The sequence below is a fragment of the Schistocerca piceifrons genome, chromosome 4 (assembly GCF_021461385.2).
Source record: "Schistocerca piceifrons isolate TAMUIC-IGC-003096 chromosome 4, iqSchPice1.1, whole genome shotgun sequence".
Lineage (NCBI taxonomy): Eukaryota > Metazoa > Arthropoda > Insecta > Orthoptera > Acrididae > Schistocerca > Schistocerca piceifrons.
This window is the reverse complement of record NC_060141.1, coordinates 338,187,045-338,193,821: the sequence shown is the minus strand read 5'-3', so window position 1 is coordinate 338,193,821 and position 6,777 is coordinate 338,187,045. Positions and strand designations below refer to the sequence as shown.

General features: G+C 42.2%; 1 pseudogene; it reads left to right on the top strand.

Annotated features, from left to right (window-relative positions):
* Window positions 1-280: 280 nt before the first annotated feature.
* LOC124796706 lies at window positions 281-398 on the top strand (annotated as a pseudogene).
* The last annotated feature ends 6,379 nt before the right edge of the window (window positions 399-6,777 follow it).

Here is a 6,777-nt window from a genome sequence, read left to right as displayed (position 1 = left end):
AGCCCCGGCGGCCCGGGCACCCGGCGGGCTCCACCTCGCGACGCTCTGCGTCACTGTCAGGGGAGGGCGTCTTTGAACGTCGTCGAGATGAAGGATGTCTAGAGTTACGTACAAGAGCGGGTGGCGCGCAGAAGGAGTGAGGCCCTCAGCCTCACATAATTTTGAAGGTCGGGGTACGCAAAAGTCCGTGAACATGATGAATTTTCACTCTCGATCAAAACACCATTTCTTCTCTTTATCCATCCAAAGATGTTTCGACATAATAGTAAACAGTGGTATAGCCAACGGCCTTGCCGCAGTGGTAACACCGGTTCCCGTCAGATCACCGAAGTTAAGCGCTGTTGGGCTGGGCTAGCACTTGGATGGGTCACCATCCGGTCTGCCGAGCGCTATTGGCATGCGGGGTGCACTCAGCCCTTGTGAGGCAAACTGAGGAGCTACTTGATTGAGAAGTAGCGGCTCCGGTCTCGGAAACTGACATACGGCCGGGAGAGCGGTCTGCTGACCACATGCCCCTCCATATCGTCATCCAGTGACGCCTATGGTATGAGGATGACACGGCGGCCGGTCGGTCCGTTGGGCTTTCATGGCCTGTTCGGGAGGAGTTTAATTTAGTTTTTTTAGTATACAGTAGTATGGCATCATTGGGTGGCAGTGCTCGAGGAGTTGATTCAGCCACGTAACTGGACAGAGTTTTCTTCCTCCGCGCGACTGCGGTCCGTCTTCCCATGGTGAATGAGCATTCTGTCTTGAGTGCATCTGTTGGGTGTGACCGAAGATTTGGGGTAAGGTCTTCTGGGACCAATTTCTGAGATCATCGGTCCCTAAGCTTACGCACTACTAATATAACTAACTTACGCTAAGGACAACACACACACCCATGCCCGAGAGAGGACTCGAACCTCCGACGGAGGGAGCCGTGTTGACCGTGACAAGACGCCTCAGACCACGTGGCTACCCCTCGTGGCTAGGTGTAAGTGAGTGTAATCGGTGTGTATCTTGCGACGTCTTGTTTGTGCTATACACACGAATGCGTGAAAACTCTAAAGACATGTATCAGTGGATAGAACATCTATCCAACTAACTCACATTACGGCTGCTGCTCAATATGGGAACCGCTTGTGATGTAGCAAACGCCTATAAACGTGTGCAGTTCATTGAAGACGCTGACACAAAACGCGTGGCAAGGGGTGACAGAGCCTGCTGCCTGTCTGTCGGCCCGAGCCAATTCCGTGAGACGCTAAGGGATGGATAATTTGTCTACATCAGTGATTTCCAACCTTCCTTATACCATTACCCCTGAGTGCAATTAGACATTAGCTAGTAACCCCTCGTGAGGACCGTTTCGCCCCGCTTCCCCCACATACCACCAACATGTAACTAAACTGTAGAATAAAAGACTTTTCTCGGAACACTTTTATTTCTAAAATGATGAAATATGAATGATATTTAGTTTGTGTGTGTGTGTGTGTGTGTGTGTGTGTGTGTGTGTGTGTGTTTTCAAATGAATGACCAAGGGATTCTGGTTGCGTTCAGTTCATTCTCAGATAAGAAAGCCAACTATCCACAGAGAGCGTGTACACTTGTTACGAAACATTACTTACTTCCTCTGCATTCCTCCTCTCCATTGCGACACTTGCTTGGCATGCGCACTGCAATCACATTTAAAGCCAACCAAGTTAAAACGTGTGCACTATGCTTACTGTTCGCAAATCACTTGATTGCTGCACACCAAACTTCTGTACTGGCAGAAATTGGAATATTTGAGGCTGTTAATGCTTTGTGTCGGAATAGAGCCACTAATACCAATAGTAACAACAACAACAATAATGATAATAATAATTCTGTGTACAGCACTATGTAGTTACTGCTGTGTCGTGCTGTCAATTAATTCATTTATCTGTTCCGAAGCGAGCAATGAAGCAATTTCTGGACTACAGCCTGCACTCTCTACAAATTGGAGAAGACATTTTCTTGAGATATTTAGCGTTTGTTAGGTATATGTCTCACCTTTATCATCAGCGATGTGCGGGACCAAGCACAACTAAGTGTGTAGTCGGTGGACAATGTGAGGAACCTGTAATCTCCACCACATTAATGCTACTAATTGAGAAAAAGTAATTACTGATAACTTATATAATTATTCTTAGAGTCTTAGAAAATTATGATTATAGTAATGATCTGTTGAAACCAATTTAGTTTCGTGACTGAAACAGAATCGAATCATTTATTTTTTATCCCTCAGAAAATTTCGTTTTACCCCTCAAGTCGTTAGGTATAAAGGAGAACAGTACAAGAAGATACAGTGTTCTATAAATATTCTCTTCTAATAAAGGTATAGATGGAAGACAATCCTCCTTAGTTTGCGTGACTTTACGATGTAATACACGCAAAACAGTTGTACAGATGTAAGCTGTACCAGCACCTAATTCTGCCCATGCAGCTGCACACCTTTTCGAAGCAGCAAACTGTACTTCGTTTATATCATTATCACTTAATGATGGAGGATAATTTTGTGCGACCCATGATGCATGGGAATTCCAAAAGAGAAAGCGCTACTGAGCCCTGTAACAGTGTTTGACTTACAAACAATACAAAAAAATTCGCAGTAATATGCCGTGTCGGTGACTGACGTAACATGAAAAACCGCCGGGCCCTATCAGATAACCACAGTCCAGTAAACAAATACTGCGTGTCGTGTGCGCCGTAGCGAGAACATCGAAATGAAAAATTTCCGCCTCGAATGTAATTACTATTCGACATGTGTAGTAGATGAAGAAATATCTTGTTTAAATGCAAAGCAGCTGATGGTGCGCAGGATTCCGGGAGGCGGGCCGTGATTGCTGATCGGCTGTCGGGCCGCACAAAAGGGGGACCGCCCAGCCGTCAGTCAGTGACTGTCTGCACGCCGCGCCGACCAATACGCCCCGACCGAATTTCTTAGCCGCAGGATGTCCTGTGGAAAACACGAGAGGTCAGTGGAGCTGAGTGTGAGGGAACACATAATGAAGCCCCTGCTGGGACCACGCTCTAAATGTACGGGGGTGTCCGATGATTCAACTCCTGGCAGTAACGTAATAGTATACAAGGTGAGCCAGGAAGGAAGGTAAATCTTTTGAGGGGAGACACAGCATTAGTGATTCTGAATAAAAACCGTAATATGAACATCTCTACTCTTCTTAACAGTTTCCCAGGAAACTAATGAAAACAACGGAGAATACTATAAACACAGGAGAGAGTAATGAAACATTGTGATTTAATGTTTTGTTTACTTGTGTATATTTCCTAACAAAACACGTTTAAAAAGTCCACTGTCAACTGCAATGCATTTTGCAGCTCTTGTAGACAGCTCCTTTGTAGCTGAAACGGGGACATCCGTACGGAACGCAGTGTTCCACGCATTCTGTTCACTGATGAGTCAATATTTACCCGCAACGGCATCGATGACATGTTCAACTCTCACGTGTATGCAGATAAAAATCAGCACTCTACTGTGGAAACAAAATTTCAACGACATACCTCAGTGAACGTGTGGTGTGGTATTTTTGATGATCAACTCATCGGACCAGTTGTTTTAGATGAACGTTTTAATGTGTTCCCAGTATACTTTGAGGATATTGCTTTGGCAACGCAACCTATTATGTACTTTCAGGACAACTGACATCCGTGATTTTCAGAGGGATGTATGTCAGATACGGCTGATGAAACGCGTGTGTCCATCTGAAGTTTTTCGCTCAGAATCACCAATACTGTCACCCCTCAAAGCATGTACCTTTCTTTCTGACTCACCCTGCACATACATAAATACATTTATCCTTGTTCCATAGATCGTGAATACAACATTTCGTAACGATGTGGAATGTGTCACTTTAACGTAAGTTTTCTTTACACAAGATAATTAATTAATTAATTCTTTTTTTACAGTTACTACTTCATATCTAAGAATTCCTCTATTGAGTAGAAGGAGTTGTCATTCAGAAATTCTTTTAATTTGCTTTTAAATGTTGGTTGGCTGTCTGTCACATTTTTAATGCTATTTGGCAAACGACCAAAGATTTTTGTGGCAGCATGATTCACCCCTTTCTGTGCCATAGTGAGATTTAATCCAGAATACTGAATATCATCGGTTCTTCTAGTGCTGTAGCTATGCACTTCGCTGTTATTTTTGAACTGTGATGGATTATTAATGACAAATTTCATAAGTGAATATATGTGGTGCGAAGGTATTGTGAAAATCCCGAGTTCCTTAAATGAATGCCTGCAATGTGATCTTGGGTGGGTTCCAGCTATTATTCTGATTACACGCTTTTGTACAATGAATATTTTTTCTCTTAATGACGAATTGCTTCAAAATATGATGCCATATGAAAGCAGTGAATGAAAATAGGCATGTAGGCTAATTTACTGATATGTTTATCACCAACATTTGCAATAACCCTAATACTATAAGTAGCTGTACCTAACCGTTTCAGCAGATCATCGATGTGTTTCTTCCAATTCAATTTCTCATCAGTGCACACACCCAGAAATGTTGAGTATTCTGCCTTAGCAACAGGCTTCCGTTCATGGACTATATTTATCAGTGGTGTTATGCCATTTACTGTACAGAATTGTATAAGCTGTATAGCGCACAGGAGAGACACTGCAAGACTTAAATCGAAACAAGGCATCTGGAATAGACAACATTTCCTGAGAATTACTGAGATCCTTGGGAGAGCGAACCATGCCAAAATTGTTCTATCTTTTGTAAAATATGAGACAGGCGAAATACCCTCACACCTCAAAAAGGATGTACTTATCCCATTCTCAGAGAACGCAAGTGCTGACACGTGTCAATATTACCGAACCATCAGTTAAATAAATTATGCCTTCAAGATTCTAACACGAATTATTTACGATAGAATCGAGAAACTGGTGGAAACCTACATCGTGGGAGACGAATTTGAGTTGTGGAGAAATGTAAGAACACGAGAGGCAATATTGAGCATACGACTTATCCTAGAAGACAGACTGAAGGAAGGAAATCCCACGTTTATAGCATTTGTAATTTTGGAGGAGGTTTTTAACAATATTGACTGCACTAAACTGTTTTAAATATTGAAGGTAGCGGGAATAAAATACAGGGAGCGAAACGTTATTTGCAGCTTGTAAAGAAACCAGGCTATAGTTATGAGTGTCGAAGTGCATGAAGTGGAAGCAGTGGTTGAGAAGGGAGTGAGGCAGGGCTATAGGTTATCCCCGATGTTATTCAGTCTGTACACCGAGCAATCACTAAAAGAAACCAATGACAAATTTGGAGAGGGAATTAAAGTTTAGGGAGAAGAAATAAAAACTTTCAGTTTGGACGGTGACATTGTAATTCTGATAGTAAAGTTCCTTGAAGTGCAGTTGAACGCAGAGGACAGTCTTGAAAGGACGACATAAGATGAACAACAACTAAAACAAAGTAACGGTTATGGAATGTAATCGAATTAAGTCAGTTGATGCTGAGAGAAATAGATCTGTAAATGAGATACTGCAAGTAGTAGATGAGTTTTCCCATTTGTGCCGCAAAATAACTGATGATGGTCGAAGTAGAAAGGATGTAAAAAACCGACTAGCAACATCAAGTAAAAAACTAGGAAACAAGAGGAATTTGTTAAAATCTAATATAAATTTAAATATAAAAACATAAATATAAATTTTTTCTGGAGGTCTTTATCTTGAATTTAGGGTTGTACTATCGTGAAATGTGGAGATTAAGTAGTTGAGACAAGAACAGAGAAGAGGCTTTTGAAATGTGGTGCTTCAGAAGAATGCTGAAAATCTGATGGACAGATCGAGTCACTAACATGGAGGTACTGAACAGGATTGGGGAAAAAAAGCTTTAGAACACAACTTGACAATAAGAAGAGATCGGTTGATAGGACATATGAAGAAATTATCAATTCGGTAATGGAGGGAAGTGTGTGGGATAAAAACTGTATAGGGAAACCAAGGCATGAATACAGTAAGCAGATTCAAATGGCTGTGGGATGCAGTATTATTCGGAAATGAAGAGTCTGACACAAGCTAGTGTAGCGTGGAGAGCTGCACTGCCAGGGCTGAATGCCACAACAACGGCAGCGGAAACATTACCCTACCACGGTAGGGTGGCTTGGGTAATCGAAAACACTGGTGGCCATACTGCGGAGCAGCCACATTGGTTTAGTGTCTTTGGATAAACCAGACCAACATGTTTCTAAAGTGGAACAGCAGTCCTTTCACTGGTTTCAGGGACAACAGTCCCGATGACTGACTTATCTGCACTCGTAGCATGCCCATACTCTGCTGGTAGTGCGGCACAGTTGAGAGCAAGCGTTGAGCTTTTGTCTGTTGTTCGTTGTTTAAGGCTTTGTCTTTGGTAAAGTATCCAGAATGCCTAACAATCTCCACTTACCGGTTTCATTGTCAGGTTTTACTAGTCGTAACGGCAAGAAACAGAACTCTCCTGCGAGAGAACTCGACGCTGTTAGATCTCTAGCGCTACTCCGTGGAGATTAACTTTCCTTGGGATATTCATGTGGTGAAGAGACTCACTTTTGTCTTAGGATTTTATGAGAGAGTATGTGTATCGGTATTCGCCTCAGTTTGTGTAATAAGAATATTATTGCCGGCAGCCATTAAAGGTTTTCGAGTGTCAATTCAGTTTCAACGACGCAAATAGTATCAGTTAGTTAAAATTTCGTCCCCTGACTGATGTAAACGACTCAAGAACATATTTTCTTAGTGAGGAAGGTATAAAATAATTTATTTCTT